This window comes from Heliangelus exortis, chromosome 1 (genome assembly GCF_036169615.1).
Source record: "Heliangelus exortis chromosome 1, bHelExo1.hap1, whole genome shotgun sequence".
Classification (NCBI taxonomy): Eukaryota; Metazoa; Chordata; class Aves; order Apodiformes; family Trochilidae; genus Heliangelus; species Heliangelus exortis.
The window spans coordinates 103,785,629-103,809,813 of record NC_092422.1 but is presented as its reverse complement, the minus strand read 5'-3'; the positions used below and the strand labels follow the sequence as shown (position 1 = coordinate 103,809,813).

The window sequence follows — 24,185 nt, the reverse complement described above, 5'->3', positions numbered from 1 at the left end:
GTTTAGACAAACCACAAAAATCCCTCACTTTGATACAGATCTTCAACCAAAACTTACAAGATAAAATCAACATAGCTCATTCTATTCTTTCTTCTACAAAGTGAATGAATACATTCTACCTTAGCCTAGACAAGGTCTAGGTTAAAAAGAATTTATTTTAATGGGGGAAAAGGTGTACTACTACTGAGATAGCAAGCAGCAAAAAGGCACCAGGCTGATGAGTGACTACCTCCCTTGGTCTCAGTGGTACTGACTCTTTTCAGCCATTAACCATCCTGCATGCAGCCATATGAAAAACCCACCGCTGAGGGGGAGTGAGTGTGACATTCTCTTCAGTGGGATTCAGAGCTAAATTAGCTCAGTCCTCCTCCTTCATTTCTTCCTTCATGGATTCCTGTACTTTGGCTGTACTAGTGTGTCACTGGCCTTGTACAGTATGTCTTTCTAGTGTCAAAACTCAACTGAAGTTAGATAAGGCTGTCTAAAAGAGTTTAGTTTTTACAATTACAGGTTTTGTATTTTAATAGATTACTTAAGATTACTTTTTAATCCTACAATGCATCTTTGTTTCTTTCCATTCTTTGTGGTAAGAACTGAAAAATGACCCATATTATATAAAGAAATGCCTAGGCTTGTAGTTTCATTGCCTTCCACTCTGTTCCAGCCACGGGTAACTTTACTTAAGTCAGAGGATGCCCCTGGTGATGTGAGCAGTAACTAGCTGTCATGTCTGTAGTGGTTTGCTGTATTCACAAAAAGTGAACTTGCAGATAATAACCCTGAAAGTTTTTTGCATTGTTTCTTTCTGTGAAATGAAAAATGACCCAAACCAATTAGTTTACAATGTCATCTCTGGATCAGTGGTGGCTGGAGGGCTGGACAGCACTCTGCTCTTTATTTAGCTAAAGCTGCCTGCTTCACACTGCTTGGTAAAACAAACCACCTTTGGCTTTATCAATTCTTTCTGTTTCATGCCCAAGATCCTGATTTTACTTGGCACTAGGGTTAGACAATAAGGATGAGAGCGTGAGAAAAGCATGCATAGACTATTATGCAAAAGCATGCTTACATAAAGTGCTTATTTCTAACTGCCATAAGCTGCAGATTGGCTTGTGGTTGGGGAATGGGTAACTGCATACCTATTTTAATGGCACACTTTACAAGTGGTGTGGATTTTCCCTTTGTTATTCGGTCACATGTCCTGATCCTGTGATGTGGTTTAGTTCTTTTTAAACTTGGATGAAATTTTTGAAATAAATAAAACTAGTATATGCTTCAACACTCTTCTTAAGCATAAGTTCTCTCCGGCATCTAGGCTCTAACTTTTTTAAAAAACCAATTATTTCTAGAATAATTTCATGCATTCAGTACTCCTGTGTGCATTCAGCTGATGTGTCTTATAGCAGATACCATAGCTCAGTTTCTCTGCATCTGACCCCGAGCCCAGTGCCTTAACCACGATCCCATCTCCCTTCATTAAATACCAGCATGCATAAGGTAGGAAGTAGAAATCTGTGCTGGTTAACCATGCTGGTGATTTAACTGAAGCTGATAGAAGAGCAAAAGCAGGAAAATACTCTGAGGGGAGCAATTTCTAAGCACTTAAGTAGAGTTCCTGAAAAAGGCTGGACACTTTCTAAAGTACAAATCAAGTGTTTTCTCCTCTGAAAGGGTTAGGCCACTTTGGCTACTTGTGTCAGGTCCCTTCCAGACAGACACTTTGATTCCTCCCATGCCCCAGAGGTCTGCAATTAAGAAGTTACTGCCTCCCAAATGTGCAGTTCTGTTCTGTGAAATGCAGTAGCAAGTCCTTAGTCTGAAAAGTTCCTTTCTTCATGCATTAGCATTCTTTTGATAAGATAGTACCTTATCACTCTTTAGCAGATGATGTTTTGTCCTTCAGACAATTTACTGACTGTGAAGAGAGCATCAAAAAGAAGACAAAGTAGATAAAATCAAAAGAGAGGTGTAAGTATGCTTCATAAGTATTTTTAAAATGAAAGCTTATCGAGAAATCTGAGTATTTGTTGAGGTTGCCAAAGAAATGAGCAATGATAGGCTTCTGAGGATCATGCTTGGATTTTGCTCTTTGTTTTTTTTTTTTTGACCCCTCTTAAAAAAATGTTGGTTCTAATTAAAAGATGGAAGAAAACTCTCCAAAGAGTCAGAGTCCCTGTGCTGGTGGCAAAAATAAATGATTTATTACCTCTTAAAACACCTAGTGTTTAGACTAGCCAAACAGTTATATCTGTCCCAGTTTCAAGTTTCTGTGAAGGCAAAACTAATTTTGTGAAAATTGTATGTACAAGGCACACAATATAACGTTTTGAGCAGTAATCTTAACTATTCCACCACAGCAATGTTATCGACTCATTTGGCAATTATATTTCTCTTGTTTAAGACATTTCAGCAATAAAATAAAATAATTCCAAGGCACAATCTCCCAGTGCAGTCACAAAAATTAAAGCTAAACCATCCTTGTTGCCATGCATGCCTTTTTGCTGTGCTCTGGGTGGGAATGTGAAACAGTTTTGTTTGTTCCCTTGCTATACTAGTCTTTAGGCTTTCAAACATGCTTTCTCCCTGCTTTCCTTTTTTAGACTAAAGAGCTTAATTTCTTTGGTATTTCTTCTTATGCCACATTTTCCAGCTCTTGTACTTTTTTCCCTGTTCTTCACTGGACAATTTTCAGTATGTGGCTGCCTCTCTCAAAGTGCATGCTCAGAGCTGGGCAGAGTGGTCTGGGTGATGCCTTGTTAGTGCTGATCTGAGCAAAAGGATTTTATTCTCTTTGGTGCTTTGTTACATCCATTTATTATGTATTACAATATAAGAACTTTTTTTTCCCCCCAGTATTGTGGCATTGCTGACTCATGCCAGCTTGTGATCCCTTAGGTCTCTCTCTGCAGAGTTCCTCATAGCCCTGCTTTGTGCTGGTGATTATTCCCACCCAAATGCAATGCTTTGAATTTCACTGAGAACAAGGGCTGTCTCTTCTTAAATGGGCTATTTCTTCAGCTTGCTACAAACACTTCTCACTTAGGGCCTGGTTGTCAGAGATGGGCCCCAGCCCAGAATGCATTCACCAGAGAGAAGCAACTGTAGGTGCTTGGACCACTGGTCCAGAAGAGGACTTGAAGCTCAGCAGATTTTAACCCTGTAAACCTTCAGAGAAGGTTAAACAAAATAAAAATATTCTAAGAAAAACAGAGAGTAGACAATTTTAAAAGTAAAGGTCATGGTCTAGTGTCTTTTAAGTAGTAACTTTTCTCAGTTCTACAAGTCACGACAAATTTCAAATAAGTTGTGTGAAAGCAATTAGGTTGGTTTCACACCAAGGATTAATGGCAATACCTTGAGGAAGAAAATAAAAAGGAAGCTGTGAAAATCCTGAAGGAAATACAGTAACAAAACTTTATTTTAGTAGATGGTTCCCATAAATTGTGACTTAGCTAATGAAATAAGGTGTTAAATGCTAGAAACTATATAATACAACCTTCAATACTTTATGTTCCGAAATCACTGCTGCTATCTGCCAGTGTCTTAGTGCAAACTAGTTATGTGTCTGAACTATGAAATCTCTTGTAAGAACTGACTTGGAAGCATGTAGTTATGCTTCCTGTTTTGGGAAGTGAAAATGATACAACCCCAATATTCTAGTGTAGAGAGAACCACAAGTCCTCAGGTGTCGCCGATAATGAACTGGGAGCTTAGGCCCAGCTGTGCCCAATGATTAGGGCCTGCCCCAGCCGGAAATGGGCGGGGCTGAAGGGCAAAATAAAAGGCATGCTCCCAGAAGCAGAGTCAGACAAGAGAGGAAGACACCTGAGGAGAGGTATGGCAAGAGAGCTCCGGAGAAGAGCTGTGTCCCTGAGAGAAGGCTCGCTGCAACAATTGGTGGAGAATGCGGGCAACAACAGCAGCCGTGAATGCTGAGGTGAGATAAAAAGCTCTACACGACCACGTTGGTTGCGGGAAGCTCTACAAAGCCTGGCTTAAATGCGGAAGGCGATATAAAGAGCTTCGAATACGCAACCACGTCAGATGGAGCTACTACGATGGTGTGGGACGCTCTATAAAGAGCTCCAAATACGCAACCATGGGAAAAGCTCCACAAGGCCAGGCTTAAATGCTGTAAGCGGCGTGAAGAGCTCGGAGTAAAAGCCCAGCACGGCAAGATACAACAGCCCGGAACGGCGAGCCAGGCAGGAGAGAAGAATGAGGCTCGAAAGGCGCAGCAAGTTGGCGCGCGGAACTCAAGCCCGAGGAATGCTGAAGCTGAAGCGGAGCTCTGAGTGCGCATCAAGTCAGTGCGGTCCTGAAAGAGAGCCTCCCAGGGACACGCGATGCGGTCCTGAAACGGAGCCCCCAGGGACACGCGATAGTGCGGTCCTGAAACGGGGCCCTAGGGACACGCGATAAGACTGGTGCGCTGAATGCTTGGAGAAGCCTCTGCATGGCCAGGCATCCCGAGGTGGCGAGTACCAGCGAAAGCTGAGCTGGTGTTTTGAGACCTCATCTCCTGCTGATAACAAAGGCTAAAGCGGCGCAAAAAAAAAAAAAAAAAAAGGCCGGTAAGAGCCCGAATTTTCCCCCCACGAAGGCAAAGAAAGTTGTAAAATTAAGAAAATGACGAAAAAGTAATGAAATGTTTGAATGAAATGTTTAAATGAATTGTAAATTATTATAAATGTTGAAAAATAATGAAATGTTTGAAAAGGCTTATTGAAAAAAAGTTTATTTTTCAACAAACAACAAAAAGGGGGGAAATGTAGAGAGAACCACAAGTCCTCAGGTGTCGCCGATAATGAACTGGGAGCTTAGGCCCAGCTGTGCCCAATAATTAGGGCCTGCCCCAGCTGGAAATGGGCGGGGATGAAGGGCAAAATAAAAGGCATGCTCCCAGAAGCAGACAAGAGAGGAAGACGCCTGAGGAGATGGACGGCAAGAGAGCTCCGGAGAAGAGCCATGTCCCCGAGAGAAGGCTCGCCGCAACATTCTAGATTTCTTCAAAACGTGTTCATACACTGAGCATGGTTCCTTAAAAGCATTGGGAGCAAGATATGAAAATAACAGCATTATTTGGTTTATTATGTTTATTTACGATAAATAATTATAATAATAATAATAATTATAATAACTATTATAATTGCCTTCCAAACCTAGGATTAAACACTAGCATTAAACTATAAGCTTTTTTTTTGGTTGTCCTTCAGTTCTGATGCCTGTTGTTCTAGTTGCGTTCAAGAGGAACGAATGATCTGTCATTGTAAACAGAGTAAGTATTTTAGTTTTGAGTGTGCTTGTTTCTGAATAGAAACAATATTTATGCCAGTAGTCTGGTCACACCTTAAGTAAAAACATCTGGTCAAACTGGCATCTCTCTTACTATACACGCAATAGGATACCATATCTTTACTCTGCATCCTGTTAGTTTTCCTGGGGCTTTCAGTTTCCTGCAAAATATTTCTCAAATATTTTTCAGTACTTCAAACAGTGTTGATAATAGCTCTATTTAACTTGAGTGTCCCTGTATGGATGAAAAGAATCTGGGTTTGTGTAACAGAAGGTAGGAGATCTAATCTAGGCAAATAGAGCAAATAGGCAAATATTTTAAAGTGTTGTTGAATATATTGAAAATCAACCTAAAATGACAAATGCTTGTATAGGACATATCAGAACTCTGCTGTCATAATGCAGTATGGTGTATGACTTTATTGAATCTCCAGGTATTATAGTGAAGATTGAAAAGAAAAACAGAATTGCTATTTCACAGCTTAGAGATACATGTAATCATTACAAAATTCATTCAGGTGATAATGCCCAAAACCATCCACATATTTTCCACTATAAGACGTGATTTTTGACTTCTTGTATCTTTGCAAAGAAAAAAAAAAAAAATGTCATGCTGATTTTTGTGCCTGGGGTTGAATTGTATTTGGATGAATTAAAAAGGGTGGGTTGTTTCAGAGGTGGTGGTTAAGGAAAACTGTATGATTTTGTCTCTGTTACAGCAGTTTGATGCTGAAAAACTTCAAAACTTTAAAAACTTTGGGAGAAGGGAGATGGGAAATGACAGTGAGGGGGAAGTGGCCAGCTCACTATAAAGGGTCTGTCCTCCTGGAAAAGTGCTCTGGGAAGACAAGTGTGAGGAGAGAAACTGGTGGAGAGTACACAGGTTGGATGTGGCTGGTTGTTAGTGCTTGGTCTCCAAAGCTGGGAAACAATTCCTGGGCTACTGTCCCTGCATTTTTCTCCTGTAGGCCAACAGCCATGACACCCACTGACAAAATATGTAGCCATCTTCTGCTAGTGTTCAGGCCAGAGACAGCAACTTAAAGTGCTTTCTTCTGTTCTCTTAGCTATGTGAAAGAAGTTGGTGGTTACAACCTGACAATATTAAACTGGTGTTCAACGTACTGATACATGATGGGTGTTTCCAGGGCTCTCCTTGTTTTTTTCAAGGAAGAATATTCTACAAAATTAACTATATTGAGAGAAAATGGTGGGTGTATGATTGTTTGTGTGACAGTAAGATGGTGCTTGGTGCATAAGTCAGAATTTTATAGAGAAGGGAGTAGTTGTGTGTCAGACCTCTGCCTGCTTTGCTACAGAATCAAAGTGTATGTAATAAAAGAGAAAAAAGAATGAAGACTTGATGATTAGACTTTTGCCTCTGGACCTTAAAATGAGTTTTAGATCTCTTTCTGTCCTCGTATCACTTCCCAACTCTCTGAAGTCAGTTAAGTAAAGCTCTTGTCCCTTGTGTAGTGTTCAGGGCTTGACTTTAGACCCCATCTCTAATTTGCAGAAGTGATAAACTGCTTTGAAAAGCTGATATCCAGGAGGTGTATTCTCCAAGTAAAAACAGTGCTGTACATTGCTAAAGCCTTTGGCAATTAAGGCCATGCTCCTCTTAAGCTGAGATTCTGTAATTAGGAGATACTTCTGAGTGTCTTCTTTCTGTCTTCAAAATGAGAACAATGCAGCAATCCCACAGGGTGCTGGGGCAAAGGCCTTCCCTGGGCTTCAGAGGAGGTCTACAGTGATGGATGCCTCTGACAATGAGTGAGGGAATGAGAAATTCTAACTTGCAGTGGTTGAAAAGGTAGTAATTGGAAAAAATAATAGGATCTGTCTGATCATTGGTCATGATCTCTTTGATCAATAATCTTAGCAGGGTCCCCTGGAAAAAAAAAAACAAAGTGTGGTCCAGTGAGAGACTGTATGAAAAAGCCAGTGTCCAAAGAAGCTGACTTTAAGTTGTCTGACAGTTTTAAGCTTGTAGTTTTCTGACGTTTGATTTTGAGTAAAAGATATATTGATTTGTCTATGCAGAGTTTATAGGGTGGTTTGGGGCATACAGGGCTTGCAGCATTGTTTTTGTATGCTTTTCATGTATGGTTATGCATACAAACCAAGAGACTACTTACCAAATAAACCTAAAAATGTTGCTTGTTTTCAGTGCAGTTTTACAATGTGATAATTTTTTTCTGGTTGCAGCAGCAAGACCCAATTATGCAAAAAGCTATTGTGCTAAGAATAGGAAGGTTGTGATTCACAAGAAATATTTTCAGTTTCAATGCATTTCCTTTGGAATCTTTACTTTGGGTGTTTACAATTGTTTATTTTACATTTCTAGGCAACAGAAACCTACTTTATTTGATGTCAGAGAATAAATTAAGTCATCTTTCAATGTGTTACTTTTAACCTGGAGACTGTTCTGATGGTATTTTTAGTGACTTTGCATCTAGAGATATCTGTCTGATAGTTTGTATAAGCTCCTTGAAAACTATTTCTTAGTTATGCTTATTTAAGAATGTTTATGGTTTAAATTGCAGCTTCACTGTACATCAAATGTGTTTCCTAAAAGTCTTGTTTTCTTATAATTTACATGTATAAATATTAATGTCTCATTTTATGACATTACTGTTTTATTTAGAATCCTGGAAAAAACTGATTTGATTCCTAAGGAACATCTATTATATTTATTTAACTACCAAACTACTATTTTAAGTTATATTGAAATCTATGAGACATACAATTGTCCTATTTAATTCTGTCTTGCCCACAGACATGATGGACTGCAGTCTGACTTTGTCACTTTTAGCTCTCAGACAGGGGCAAAGACTTCCTCTAAACTTTGTGTTGCATCTCTGGTACCTTTCCCAAGTTCTCATCCTTGCTGCCAATGCATCTAAGCACCCTTCTTTGTTCTCCTGTTCGCAGGAGACCTAGAAAAACTTCAGGAGATTGTGAACTGTTATGCCTCATGAAGCCTTTCCTGTCATGGCTTCACTCAGTCCCACTTATCCTGTGCCCTTCTTGCCCTGAGGTTTTGCTGCCCTTGCACTGTGACTATGCTACTACATTGTCTTTTTGCCTCCTGTTTTACTCCCGGGCTCTGATCTTCTTATTATTAATACTGTGCATGCATAAAAATTGGCTCCCCCACAGAACAAGCAAGTTTTTAATAGGAGCAGGTCCTCATACCAAAGCCTAGAAGGTTTTATGCCTGAGTCTGCTGCAAAGCAGAAGTCATGACACTGGCAGCACCGCGTCTGTCCAGTTCCAAAAGCATCCTCAGAATTCTTATGCCCTCTTACATGCAGTAGCAGAGTTGTGTGATAAAATCATTACTCTGGTAGGCTAGGACATGGCTTTTCATGTTCTTAGGTTTTCTCTAAAAAAAAACGTGATAAGATGACATGTAATGACTATGTTCTGGTGCAACAAGGGCTGCAAGCTTCGGCGATAACATTAGAGAGGGCATTATAGGCTCAAATCAAAGATTGCTTTGGCCCTGGATCATTGCTCCAGCATGGGCCACTATAAAATCTATCACAGAAAGAAGCTGACCCTACAGGTTCTTACCCTGATGCTGTTCACAGTGATGTCTGCAGCCAAATGTGCAGGACTCTGTGGGAAGCACACAGGAGGAGATAGGCCTGTGGCTTAAACTTGGAGAGCTTGGAGAGCTTGTTGGCTTCAGCTCTTGTGCTGACCATGAAAATATGAGTAAAATGAGTTGCTATTATGTATTGTGCCTTCCTAGGGCACCATCTCATTCCAGCTATTGTCCCATAAGAATGCTCTTCAGCTTCAGTAGGGCTATCTCTATGTCTCTTCTCAGCTCTGCCAAATAAAGGGATGCTAAGAAGGGGCAGAAAGGTGCCCCAGGGGTGTGCCTACAGAAAATTGTATGAATTAAGTGCAGGTAGCACTTCCCTCAGGAACTTCTCCAGTCTACAGCATTTACTCCTGACATTTCAGGAGCTCCCTGAATATTCAGCACTTGGATATGGATTTCTGTCAACAAATTTAATTACTCATTGTCAAATAATGTGTTTACTCCAGAGGATGCAAAGTCTGAGCACCATGCATAGAAGGGCATCTACACCAGCTGGTTTGGTGGCCAGGTTTCTTTTGCTGGTGTGTTACACAGATACAATTCTAACGTAGCTTCAGGCGCCTGTTTTACAACTGTAACATTTTCTTTTTTCTAGATGAAGTTTAAATTCTACATGTCTGCTCCTTTGTGTGGAAAATGACATACTTCTGTAGGAATATTTTAAACTGGAACTGGAACTCCTGCTTTCCCTTAAGTGGCTTCTATGTTACTTTGCACATCAGCCTCTGCTGGTAATTTTTAACTGAGGTACTACCTATATCTTTGGCTTCTTACCTGCTGTTGAATATTGGCTTACCAGGCCTGCTTTTATACTCTTATTGATGCATTTGGCTTTGCAATGGACTAACTTCAAGGTAAACAATGTCACAACTGTCACTGCTCCAAATGAAAAATGAAATTTCAAATAAAGGAGATTAACTTTGCAATACTGTTCTTTGAAAAGCAACACTGTTTTTCAGTAATAAAAATCACCTTTGTAACTGTTAGAAGTAAGAAAATAATTATTACAAATATATTAATATGAGCATTTCTGAAATCTGCACACATTTGCACTGAGGTATTTGAAGTGTGTTTCAAATTTATCTTTAATTATGGCTCTAAACTTGTAAGATGATGAAAAATACTATTTCCCTTCAGTAGAAGTGTGTGGTGTTACCTATTAACATAGGTTTGTCACACAGTTACAGTTAAAGGCTATTTGTAAGTTATTAAAGTTAGTAATAAGTTATTAAAGGCTAACAAGGAGATAAGTAAGTATATGTCAGAGAGGGGAAGTAAAGAGAATGGGAATAATAACACCTCTCGTTATGGGGACTGGTAAGGCATCCCTGCTACCAGGGAAGAAGGATCAGTAAAATAACCTGAGGTCTAAGTAAATAGTGGATTATTGCAGCAGCAGAAAATACCAAACATTATGACTTTGTTTTACAGCACTGTGGACTCCCTGCAAAGCTTCCTGTTTCATCCCACAGGCAGTCATAGGGTACTTATTATTCAAATAAGTTGCCACTTACCCTTGATAATGCTTTCAAGACATCCCTGACTGAACTGTAAAAAAAATAATAATCTGGTCAATTCCTGTTTTAATAAGCACAGACACTGGCTCACAAACTACCACAGATTGTTTCTATAAACTACAATTTCAGTGTCAGGATTCAGTTAAGAAATACATTAGACTTTGGAACAAGCAGGGTAGTCAGAGGTGTCGGACAAGTAGGGTGTGTGACATGGCAGTGACCAAAAACTTGCACGCTGAGTTGTCTTCTCAACTGTGATTTCTTAAAAATGCCACCAAACCCCAAAGCATCCACCTTACATATAACAAACATAACAGTTCTACATCATTCCCATCACTGTCAGCCACATGATGTAGGTTGATTTTGACTTTTATCAACCTGCATATTGCAGTCTTGAAAATTGTGGGAAAAGGACACATTTTATGGCACTATAAAATCATCACTTTTCTGTGATCTTTTCTGCTATTATATGAATATTATTACATTCCCTAAAAATACATAATGGTTTAATCTGAAATAGGATGGGTTTTTTTTCCTGTACAAGCAAGCTGTCTGGCAGGCAGCAGGAGATAAAGAGAATTTAAAAAATTGTATTGATTTAAATTAATATTTGTAGAAATGCACATGTACATGTATGTATTAGTTTAAAAACAAAACTACTAAAGCTGACATAAATACCAGTTTTTAAATGAAATCTGAAAATAAGATAGCCTAAAGGACACCTAGACATCATTCATGGACACAAACTAATATATATTAAGAAATATTTCTGCTGTAAACCTCCTGCGTTAAAACCTACCAGTATTTACTGTATTATCTCTGAAAATAATAAGGACAGTGCATTATCTGTTTCAGTAATGCAAAGCTAATTTTAGCTGTGAAAAAGCTGTAGTCAAAAGAATGTTTCCTGTGTGAAATCTGAAGGGACGTTTTAATTTGTTTCTGTTCCATTACTTCTGAATAAATTGTTTCCAAGCAAATAATGAATTCATACACGTGTTAGTCTTCTGATCTGGTTCTAAAATTTCTAAAAGCTTTCTTAAGAAAATGTTTTTTGTTATTTTTAAAGTATAACAAAATTGAGTTTAATTAAAAAAAAATTATTATTAAAGTGCTTCTGTGAAGGTAGTCCAAGCAAGTGAAATTGATATAGTTGTGATAGACTTGTTTAAAAATTTAAATATGTATTTTGTCTGTAATTTTCAGGGCTGTAACTGTATTGGCTGGTCCCAGATGCTTATCACAAGGGAGGAGAATTCTTAACTTGGATAATATTGATGACATTTCATTTTCACTACTGAAGATATTATTTTAAGGTAGGTAATTTAATTTGGGTATATTTAGAGATTAATTACAAGCAAAATCCTCTCCTGTAGTTTTTGCACTCAATATAATGCAAATTCAGTTTATGAGGCCTAAAGTAAAAAAATTTGTTCTTTAGCTCTGCAAGATAAAATACTGAGAAATTCCACTGGAAGCAGTGGAAGTACCCACAAGCACATTTTTAGTAACAAAGGACATCCCTATTACAGAATTCATGGGATACTGTCTATGAAGTTATTAAAACTGCATCATTCATTGACAGAGGATACTGAAACAGTTCACAATTTAAAGAGATTGAAAATGGCTGGTAGCAAATTCATGGATAAAGAAAGATCCAACACTGTTATTGAGCATGAGGACACCACTTGTAAACTCCATCTCTGGAACTTCCAAGCCATTTTGAATGGAACTGTCCTGATGTGACTGTGTTCAGAGGCTGTCACAAATGTCTAACCCAGTACCAGCATTTTTTTTTCACCTTACTGAAAATAACCTGTGTAGTGACATAGAAGATCTAGTTTCTGTTGGTTCATAATAGTGAAATATAAAGGGCTTAACAGGGACAATGTTCCATGGGATTCTTCTATTCAAGCTGGAAAGCTTTTGCCAGATGGTTAATTGACAGAAAGAATGCTTCTAGCTCTGGAGAACCAGACTGAAAAGTTTTCTTTTTCTCCATTGATTTGTTTTGCAACAAACAAATGGTGTGGTTTGGGATGGTGAAAGACTGAATCCAGCAGCATTGTCTTAATTATGAAAATGAGAAGCATAATTGCAGTTGACAACTCAAAAGTATCACCTGCAAGTGTAATCACACAACTGTGACAAAAGTTGCTGCTTCCCATTTAGTGATGATTTCTGTGCTGTGGTTAGCCAGAGGCTTCAGAGATTTCTATCCATCAGCAGCATCATTTCTTTCACTTGCTCCTGCTTTCAGCTCTGCCTTTCTACAGTTGAGAATAAGTGAGAACAAGAGCTCATTCCATAATGAGGTATAAAAATTGTCACTTAACGTGAGTCATTTTGTGTGTACATCTCATGAGTAAACGACTGAATGAGAGATACAAGAATCGACAAACTTGCCCAGCATTTCAAAGTACAAAATGCCTCTGGTTAGTTTGACTTCCTTAGTTGTCTTAGTTGTCTTCTATATGCCTTGGATTTTCATAGTTCGTTTCTAAAATAGGCTCAGGAAAATGGATGGTTTCCTATTTTCCACAAAATTATGGCTTTCCCTTCTGCAGGATAAACTGCTTAACTTTGCCACTAGCTCTTTCTACCACTTAGGAATCTAAGATACCAAGAAAAGTTTTCCAATATTTTGCAGTTCAGAGGGCTAATTTGTTTGAAACAGGCATGGCTGTACCATGCACACCCATTAGGCTGTGTGCCTTTGTGTTTACAGCACAAGTGAATGTAACCCAGCCATTCAGAACTGGCAACAGCAGCAAGATACCAAACTCCTGAACACCAAGTCTCACTTTGCCTTGCTCTCCTCTTCCAGAGCTTTCAAACAAAATGTTGAGAGGACAGGATTACTTCAAACCCATTGCATTTATTTTTTTTTTCTCTCTCCACTTTCTGACAGGGACAGAAGCTGGTGAAGGTACAAAGCTGACATTCTGGATGGAGAAATGTTATTCATATCTCCTGGTGATTGCCTTTCAAAACCTAAACAGGATAGAACATATGCAAAGATTACTATCTAATTTCCTTCAGGTAAAAATTGTTAACAACTGCTCCTTTCCTATGCATCCCCTGTATCTCTGGTCAGTCTGTCATTGCAATGGAAAAAATCATTTGGAACTCAAAAGTGAAAAGAAAAGGGAAAGCAGGAAAGGTTGGAAAACAGGTCTTACTTTGGGAACCAAAGTCTGCCAGTGGTGGTCAGGGGTCTGAAGGGAAGCAAAAAAAAGAGAAACTACTCAAAGAGGAACAGCGATTTTGCGTGGGCAGTTTTTATCATGCTTATCGTACCAGTAGCCTCTGATGGTTTCTGGTACTGCTGTTTAATGCAAATGAAGGCTGAAACCATAGCTGGATGTCAGCAAAGAGGAGGGTGTTGGCCTTTCTGCTTTTCAGACTGAAGTGAGGTTGTTTGTAGTCAATGCTGCATTCAAAGGGCTTGAAGCCTTGCTGCTTAACCTGCTCCAAGTAATTATGTATGACCCAAGGACAGCTGGGGACAGAAATGTATGCACTTTATGTATAGACTAAAATAGCTGCTTGTGGAAATATTTTTAGGGATCCAAGTTTACAAGTGAAGGTGCATTTGATGGAAGGCAGATGTAAACTATTAAAACCTTACATATGTATACTTAAATTGCCTGGCATGGCTTCAGTTTGTGAAGGACTTTAAACTGCTAGAATTTGTCTAGCTAAGCGGGACCACAATTATTTTCAAAGCCAGTTTTCCCCAAACATTCATTTTGCTTATTTATACTGAAAGCTCTTTAGCAAAAGGACCACTTACTGCTCTATGTTTACTAAATATGAGATGGGTTTGTAGGCACTACTACAATAACACAATTATGAATAAATAACTTCTCCAGGATAATTCTATACAGACCTTCATCCTTTTGTACCTCAGATACAGTCACAGCTTATGCAGTGCAGCAGTTCAGCTATTGGTTACAGTCACTGAGGTACAGGGGCTTGCTGAGTGTCTGATCATATGTATTGCATATGTCTGTAGTCTCCAAGTCATGCAACTGTTTTACCATTCTGAAACATAAATTACAAGTGTCAAAGGTTGAGCCTTTTGTTTATCTGTCTTAAAAGCAGCAAAGGAGAAAGAAAAGAAAAAAAGTCCAAAAATGATGTGTCTCTGCTTGTGAGCAAAATCAGCAACACTGTCAAGCCTTGCCCTTTCTTCTTATGGGTCAGTTCAAAATCCATCTTCCTGAGCAGTATCTCAGCATCTGGACATCAGTGTTATTGCCAAATGGTCAGTTACTGTTATTTTAAATACCCACCTGAATCCACACCAGGTCTCTCAGCTGCTTCCATATTTTGTGTAATAGAGCAGCATAATAACTGTTAAGCACAAAACTCTAGAAATCATGTTATGGAGATGATGACCAAGAAAAGTGATGGCATGAAGTTCAGATATGGGTTCAATGTCTCCTCATGGCCAAACACAGAATTTTTGTATTTTAGGGTTGCCTCTTTGTAAGTTGCAGCAACAAAATGTAAACTGCTTAATGATGCAATTTATCTTAATTTTATTTGAGCAGGAATTTGATTTTACTTTTTTGTTTGTCTCCACATACTGCTGCCAGTGTTATAGGTATAGTTAAAGAGATAATGTGTGTTTGTCCAGCCTAGCATTATACACTGTAAGCTAATCTTAACCATCTGGTTCATATTTTTAGACTGCCTTGGGCTATTATTTTTTAGTAGGAAAAAAAAGAAGAAACGTATTCATTCTAATGTAAACATGTTATAAAATTTTCCAGGGGGCATTTTTCCAGAGGCAGACAGGCATTCTGCCAGTGTAAAATATCTGTGACTATTTTTCTTGACTGAGAAATTCTAGCAGATTTTATGACCTTGACATTTGACACAGGATAACCACAAAGCCTTGACATTTTTGTGAAAGGTTGATTATATTTGAATTACTGAAAAGAAAAAGTAAATCACAATGTATGCAGGCTTAGTGCAGACTTTATAGATTTTTTACAACTAAATTCAGCAAAGAAAACCAGTGCTAAGTGTCTGTTTACTCGTAGTAAAAATACAAGACAGTGCTTTTTATGCCATTTTCAAGGCATTGGCAGTCTCTTAGGTGTCCCATCATCTCTAGCGTGTCAGGAGTGTGACTGAAGTGTCCTCCTTTGTCAAACAACTTTTTATCAGCTGATTAATCTTTGAGAGCTGCTCTGGGTTACAGTCACATCGAGAAATCCTGTATTTAGAATAAGTAAAATGTCAATTGTCTGCCTTGCATTTTCCCTCTGTAGAGATATTGATCTCTCTTTCTAAGGACCTGAAATATCCCAGGGGAAATTTTTCTAATCATAGGCTCAATTGAAAACCAACACACTCTTTCAGGACAACAAATGCAAGCTTTGGTTTTTATGGGTTGTAGCCCTTAGCTGTTATGAGATAGGGCTTGTAACAGCAGAGACCTTTTTAAAAACTCTGCAGGAAGGACTTTTAAAGCATGCAACAGCTATCACCCAAAAGAACCCATGGAGATTGCTACTTACCAAAGTAAAGTTTACTAATTTTACTAATTTTTCTTTAACGGGTCATTCTACTTGCTCCCCTGCACTGAAGGGATTGCAAAAGAAATTTGCCTATATTGATGTACTTTGTGAATTTAAACTTTTTTTTGGGGTTTTGTTGGGTTTTTTTGTTTTTTTTTCTTCACTATGTGTCTTATAAAGTATCATTCTTCCTGTAGTTAACCATTCCTGCTAATTGAGAGAGTGTCATGCACTGGTTTACATAGAGGGAAAAGAAACTCTACAGTTTTCTAAGTTTTCTAGTTACTTTTGGTAGTTTTCATCTCAGTTGCTTTTAGATGTCTGCCTAAGGTAAAAGCAACATGATGCTTCTATCTGTGCTAATCAGGTGCCCTTTGGCACCTTAGGCATTTTTTATGGAAAAAGGAGTGAAGTAAATGCTGCAGTGAGATTGTGCTGACCTACTTAGACCAGATGACTTGTACCTTTACAAGTGGCCTTTTCTCTCCATTACTGCAAAAAGAAGCCCAGAGTGATTGGTTCAGGTACACGTGTCTGTCTTTAGTCAGATGAATCCTACCCTAAATGTGCAGGTACGAGGTATTTATGACTGAGAACAATTACTAATACATGACAGTTTTCTGCTGAGACATTTTTAAGTGTTTTTGTGATAGTCACCAGGAATACATTCTAATGCAGCATTGCCCTGATGATTAGTATCCTAAGAATCCCACATTTAGGAAAGGGAAAGAGATGTCTCTTATCTGAAGTAGACTGCAGTGAAACAGAAAAGAAAAAAAGAAAAAGATGACTACCTCTTAGATCCTGAGTAAAGGCCCAAATTTGAGTGTTTAGTGTTTATCTCCTGAGCCTTTCAAAAGGGAATCTGCTGAGTTTTGCTATACCAATCCTATGTGCAATAACGCAGCTTAGTTTAATTCAATAAAACATCCATAGGTGATGACAATACTGTATTCAGAACAGGACACAAAATGATCAAACATATTGTAGTAAACATCATTTTTAGAAACACATTTTGAAAGTCTGAGCAGTTTTCCCCAATAATAAATGTATGCATTTTACTGAAATAGCAGTAACTTGCCTTCCCTTAGCTCAGGTATAAATGACCCTTTTCATTTGTAGGTAAAATTGTCCTCCCCAGAGTACATATTCTTACTTCAGTAGAATTACAACTTGCATGATCTTAGCTGATAGAGCCAGTGCAGCTATAACTTAAGAAGTGACATTTTTCTTGCAATGTGTGATAAAAGTAGCACTTGGTGAAGGCCAAGTGTCAGCTGTCTTGTAGAAATGTCATTAAGTACAATATTCTGATAGGTTCTCTTCTTCTCCTTCAGTGTCTGTACCAGTTATCTGGAATTTCTGATTGAAGTGCAGCATCTCAGTGACTTTGAAAACCTCAAGTTAGAAGGTTCTAGTATAATTAAAATAACCTCATCAGCTTTAGCAGGTAGGAATTTTGATAAAACTCTCTGAATGAACTCTATTGTATGAAAGCAAAACAATTTTGAAATTATCAGTACTTCTGAATGTAGCTAAGGCTGCTAATACTTCAGGGAAATTCCTAAATATTTGAATAAAAAGCCCTGCTAAAGCTATTATTCCATATTAATAGGAGCAAATACTATGCCAAAATGAAACCCTTTTGCAAACAAGGTCTATCTGCATTTTGCTTTTCTATTTTAAAGCTTAACTTTTGTCTACCAGGGTGAGTCCTTGTATGAAGGAGTGAAAAGACTAGGTCAGTGCACCTGTTAAAAGCTTATAGGTACAGAGATCAGAGAAGAAACCAGACGTCCAAAAAGTTGGAATGAAGTCTAGTTCTGTGCTGTGCAAAAATGTATACCATTGTGGACATCATTGTTGCTATCTACAAACTCCAGAAACTGTTTTGGTTGGGGCATCTACAAATAGGGAAATGCTCGTATTGACATGGTGACTTCCTGTCTGAACCCCTGCATAGCTACCTTTCTGTTGACAAACTGCTGTAGAACAAAATGATGGGCAGCAGGCATGTAACAGTGGCCAAATAAAATAAAATAATTTAAAAAATCACTATTAAAAAAGCTGCATATTAGATTTGAATTGGTTACACAATGAGATGATAAGTGTATGTCTCTGTCTTGTGGATGAGCTTGTACAGGGAAGCTGAGTACTTAAGGACCTTGAGTTTTCAGAGCATATTTGTTCTCTTAACTTGGGCAGCAATATGTGGGCTTAATGGACTGGCACTTAAAATATGCATTGTATTTTCTTTTGGGAAGGACTAAAGTATCAGAGAGTCTTTTTGCATATTTGAGAACAATCTAATGAGTTTAAGTGAGCCCAAATGATTTCCTGACTTTGTGTGCATTGAGAATTCATTATTCCAGATTCTGGCTTTACAGAGATCACAGCAACCTCTCTGGTATTACAAGAGTATCTGAGGGGTTGAGGTGGCTGAGCAGTGAGGAACACTCCAGCTCTGAATGGCCAAGTGCTGAGTTACATGAAGCACTGGAGGAGTTAAACTCCGTGGCATGCCCTCAGCTCAGGTACAGATGAATTTGTATCATGTGAGATTGTTGGGCAGCATGAGCCTGCAGGATGCTCTTACAACTGTTTGGTAAACTTCAGGATTTTCAGTAGTCTACACTCAGTTACATTGTGCTGATCTGAGAAAAAAAAAAAAAAAAAAAAAAAAAAAAAAAAAAAAAAAAGGTCTGCAAGATCCAAAGCTAAAAGTAAAACAGAATATGATTTGGACAGTCTGCTCTGTGTCCCAGTGAAGGCATTATTTAGCACACATTCTTATGGAACACCCTTAGTGATATTGTGTACCCTGTAAGATCACAAAGAAATAAAGTTTGGGGTAAAATCAAAGATAAATAGTTGGTAAATATTTATGCAGATTGCAAAAGAAGTGGCATAATATAAGCCTAGCAGATGTTGAAAGGCACTAGTGCTTAATTTGATGGATTAAAAATGCCAGAATGGTTTGTCCTTTTTGGAATATTTCAAGGACAGAGGCGTCACAAGCTAACTGCTGTCCATTGAACTGGCTTCAGTCTCTCAACCTTATTGAGGTATAAGAAATACATGAATAGACTACAAATATGCTATTAATTTAAATGATAAATGCTGATGAGTACTTTTCTCCTTTGTACCTAAGCTTTACTCAGTCTTCCATTAAAATATATAGTTATCTAGACAGTTGCATTTTGATTTGCATCTATTGCCAAAACAATATATCTTTCAGATAAGATATTCATGCATTACTTTAATAGTAATGTTTTAAATTAAAAGACTGCTTCCATCAGGATAATGAGGCAAGATAGCCAAGAAAATAACTATGTGCTTAAGGACAGAAATTCATCAAAGTAAGAAAAAATCCTTGAAGCAGTGGTGATAGTTAGAAAACTGTTGAGCCTTGAGGTTGACCATACAGAAAGTAGAGACTGCATCGAGGGCTTTGCTGCATGGGAGGGGCTGTTTTACTCCTTTCAGTGATCTTTATCTTTTTCTTTAATGCTGAGAAATCAAGGAAAATTATGGCAATTGAGTTGCTTTCACCCTGCTGTAAACATAGGGGATTGTACTAGCACAAAAACTGGGCTTAATAGTACTATAAGGAATAATCCTTTATTTTACTTATCTAAGTATTAGTATTAATGATTTCTCTTCTCTCAGCAATAAGAAACATATGATTATTTAATGATGACAAACACCAGCACTTGAAGAAGGCAATTTAATGTAATCAAGATGCTCTGCTTTCTATTTTCCCTCCTGGTTTCTATTTAAGTTGCAGACAGTATATGTGTAATCTATATTTATCTCAGAAATAAGTTGTCTTTAGTAAGCCTTTTAAAAAGAGAAATATTTGGAAAAGTGCCATTTTCATCATTGAAATATATTTACCTTCCCTAGAATACAAGGAACTTGCAAAGTAAGCACTAATAAGACACATGCTGGCATCTCGGTTGCATTCCCTTTTCCTCCTTTGCTAATTTTATTTCTTTTCTTCAGCAAATATTAAAGAAAAAGTGGCAGTAACATAACAGTAGTACCTGTCTCATACTTCTCTGCATCTGCCTATCTGCTGAGCTGTACTGTTGCTCTTGTCAGGCTGTGGGGAGTCATGAATACAGTGAGGGCTTCCAGGAGGAGCTGACACTCCACATAAAACCAGCCAGAGACAAGTTTTATAATTCTGATAGCATTGACTCCTGTGACTATGCAAAGACCAAAGGTTCTGCCTGGGACAGAGCAGCCCTGTGCTGGAGCCCAGATGGTATGAAAGTGCTATGACACAACCAGTTACAAAGCATTTGGTGCACTAAGGTTTACTGTCAAGACCTGTTTCCTTTAAGCTGACAGTCTGTCATTGTCTTTTGGAAACTAACATGCAGCCAGCAAACCCATTCCCATTACAAAAAAAAAAAAACAAACAAAAAAAAACAAAAACAAAAACAAAAAAAACAAACAAGAAAAAGCGCTGTTTATAATTCCCTCCCCCTTTTCTCCTACCAGGTAATTTCTCTTCCTAATGTTACCTCAGGTATTATAGTAGAACTAATGAATAGCCATTATTTCTCTTGTACTAGATAAAAAAATAATAAATAGGAAGAAAGTAGGAAGGTTTTAAAAATGATAAAAGAAAAGCAGAAAAGCAAAGAGAAACTTTCAAACCAAACGTTCTCCGCACCTGAATCTGCTGAACTTCCCAGATGCAGTTATAACTTGTCCTTTTCTTTATTATGGGCATAGCTGTGCTGAGAGGCATTAACCCCCTACCTGTAGTTGGTTCTGATGCTGCTAACTTTCACAGCTGGAGTCCAGCATGATCCAGAGCATGCATTTCATGCAGTCAATCACACAGCTCAGCCTAAAACTCTGCTAGAGACAGAGTGTCATCTACCTTGCTCTTTGCCTGATGCCTTGACAGTTATTCCTCCTTTCTACAGGAAACTCATTACAGATATACAATGAATTGCTTCTGATTTATGATGCATTCTTTAATCTTTTTTTTTAAAGCTAAATTAGGCAGCAATGTTGTGAGGTCGTGGATCAGAAGAGCTCCCATTCGGCACATAACCTCCAGTATGAGGTTCATTCATCTTCTCGTTTGGCAGTTGGAGGAATTCTTGGCTGAGGTAAAATCTTAGAAGTACTTAGAAGAATACTTATAAAATTGTCCAAGGCTTGGAACTTTCTCTGTCTTTCTGTACATGTTCTTCTTGGCAGCAGGCAAGGCTTGTAAAAGGCTGAAACTGACCTGTATTCCAACCTGGTTTTCTCTAATTTTTTTTTTTTTTCTTTTTCATTAAGATTACTGTGAGACAATTAGACAACTTTGTTTTCATCAGTTTTGCAGTTGCCCAGTGATACCTTCTTACTGTTCTGTTATTACAAGCACAACAACCCCATCTTTGCCTATCTTTGTGTAAGAATTTTGAAGTGCACCTTGATGCATCTTTCAGGCACCAGGATTATGGACGGAACCCTGAGTTGCTAGGACTCTGAACTTGTGTAAATAGAAGCAGGGGTAAGGAGCACTGAACACATGAAAACATCAGCCCTGACTGTCTCTTTCTTTCTGTAGCAAAAAAAGTAATGAGATTAAATACCCCAGAAAGAATGTCTTCAGATGTTGAGTGGTGGCATATTAAACATACACAATTTTCGGGTCCATTTGTGAGCAATCATACTTCATCTGCATTTTCTCAGGCAATTGACTGCACAAGATTTTAATATGCTTGTTACTTTATTATCCAGATGTCTCAATATTAAATGACAATTTTGTCTCCTGATGCTGTTGCAGGAAGCTTTATACTTCTATTTTTATATATTTTTGTATTCAAGCCAATTAAGTGCCTTATCAAATGTTTTCATTAACATGTTGTATTTGAATCACTATGGAAAACAAAGATTTTTTTATTTCATCTTTGGTGCTGTTAAAAATTTACAATTGTGTCTTATGGGAAAAGTAACTTTGCAAAAATTGTGTGCAGCAAAAAAAAAACCCCAAACAAAAAAAAACTAAGTATGCAGTGGCATCAAATGACTGGAGATCAACTCAGAAGAGAGTAAAATATTCTCACAAAGTATGTTTGTGATGAGCTAACATCAAAAGATTTTAGGTTCAGCTATGCACAGAGAAATTTGGTTAAGAACAGTAATGAGTGCTGCTGTGCTCTTCATCTTCAAAATGTTTTACAAAGGTTATGTCATTAAAATGTATCTGAAATGAAGCGTTACATTGCCACCATTGGTTTTTCCTCAAAGTTGAAGTGGATGTTGAGTTTTTAAATGTCCAAAGCTGCAGAGAAGGTCATTTAGACCTAGGACTGCAGGCTAAGCTTCTCCTGTGGTGCCTGAGCTGGAACATTATTAATTTGTTCAGTTGTCCCTCCATCAGCCTCTGCCCTCTTTTTCTCAAACCGTTTGTCCTTTTGGACATCTTTTTCTTGGCAGGTCTGCAGCTTTCCATTGCGCTGTGTGTACTCAGATTGCCTGGTTAAACCTGCAATAACCCTGTGTAGGTCAACCCTCTCTGACTATGTTTGCCTCCTCTATTCCTCTAGGCTTTTCACAGTGGAGACTTTTTTCTCCTCCTGCACTACTTTACATAAAGATCAGTATCACAGAGCTCAGCAAACCCTCTCCTCAATCTGCTTTGCAGAACTCCTATGGAAGACCCAGCCAAATTAATTTTATCATCTTCAAGTTAGTTAAAGCCCTCACAAGTGCAAGTGTAGAGTCTCTGTGTATGGGGGTAGAAAGGAACTCACCATCTCCAGTGTTTGGAATAGCCTTGGAAAAGCTGCCTCTGTTCCAGAAAGCTTAGGGACTGGACTGGAAGTGGGAATGAAGTCACCCGTAACAACAGTGGATACTGTCAAAAACCTGTGAGAAAGCAAAAAAAATCATCAGTCTAGACAATGTGATTTGCAATGAAAGACCTCTACTTCAGGGAAGGAAAAGATCTTTTAGAAGGACTAAACTGTAATTTGCAGCATCTCTTCAGCTCACCTGGAATTATTCTTTAAAACCTTAGAAGCCAGTGTCAGGAAAATCCAACAGAGTTTATGTAAAATTGTATCTAAGGGGTGTCTTGTTTTGGTATGTCTGAAATTCCTCATAACAGCATAATGACCAGCAAAAATCTCACAGGATTTGACACTTCAGAAATTGGATCTACTTGAGGAACTCAAGAAACTGAAAAAAACTGACCAGAACTTTTCTGAAGGTAAATGATCAGTAACAGGAAAAGAAGGAGGAAGCTTTAGTTTAACTCTTAGCAACCAACTGCATCTGCGAGGTGCAAATACTCAACCCCTGTTGACTGCAGTGAGAACCCCGAGCTCTTGGCATTTTGTAGCACTACCTAATCTTATTAAGATAAGGACATAAATGTGCCAATGTATGTGCTCTTTGAACTGCAAGGAATTGTTTATAGCTTTATCAAAATATTAAACATTTTCCTCCCTGGTTAGTACAGTCTCACAGTAAGAATCTACCTGAAAAAGATATGTACCTCAAAAGAGCATGCACTGTGAAAAGTCTGCACTAAGAAAGAAACAGAGCACCACCAAAAATAAGCTGATTTAATTTTAGTCTTTAAATGACTAATGTGCTTAAAAGGTAGAAAATCAGGTATCACAGGCAGTTCTTGTTTCAAAGCAAAAGACTAGTCAATAAGAAAAATGAAAACAAGACCAAGTGACAAAAGAAATTAGGAGAGCTCATTGATTTCCTGGAAAAAAAGTTAAAAAGCTAGTAATTTTCCACACATTACTGAATAACATGGTCATTTATCCACAATAAAATTCTACTAACAGTTCACTGTTACTTACCAGATGAGTTCTTACAACTCAGACCTGTCTGGGGCAGGTTTTGAGGATGGTTACACATCTGTTTGTTGTTACATTATGGTCTATGGCCTATGCTAGGATAATCAGTGATATGCAGCTTTGGGAACTCCAGGTTTCTTTATTGCTAAGGGAACAACCCAGCAACTCAGGAGTTTTATCATCAGTCCTGTACGTGTTGAACCAATCTGGAAAAATTAAAGCTGTTAGTACTTCTGTGCCTCTACCACAGAGATTCAGAAATTAGTCCCCTGCTCAGCACAGAGCACTAACCTTGAAGTGTAACTTATTGACAATAACTCTGGAGTTTACACAGTAAAATGAGTGTCCATGATCTCTTTGCCTGCCCTCCTTTGCAATGCAGATTTCATTA

At 38.2% G+C, this 24,185-nt stretch overlaps 1 protein-coding gene across 1 annotated transcript in view; it reads right to left on the bottom strand.

The window, feature by feature from the left end:
• Positions 1–24,185, bottom strand: part of HTR1F (5-hydroxytryptamine receptor 1F) — a 110,036-nt gene that overhangs the window by 40,670 nt on the left and 45,181 nt on the right. Inside the window, exon 2 of the mRNA XM_071756122.1 lies at positions 22,733–22,847. The gene's annotated coding sequence lies outside the window, so the exon portion shown is untranslated. The remainder of the gene's footprint in view (positions 1–22,732; positions 22,848–24,185) is intronic.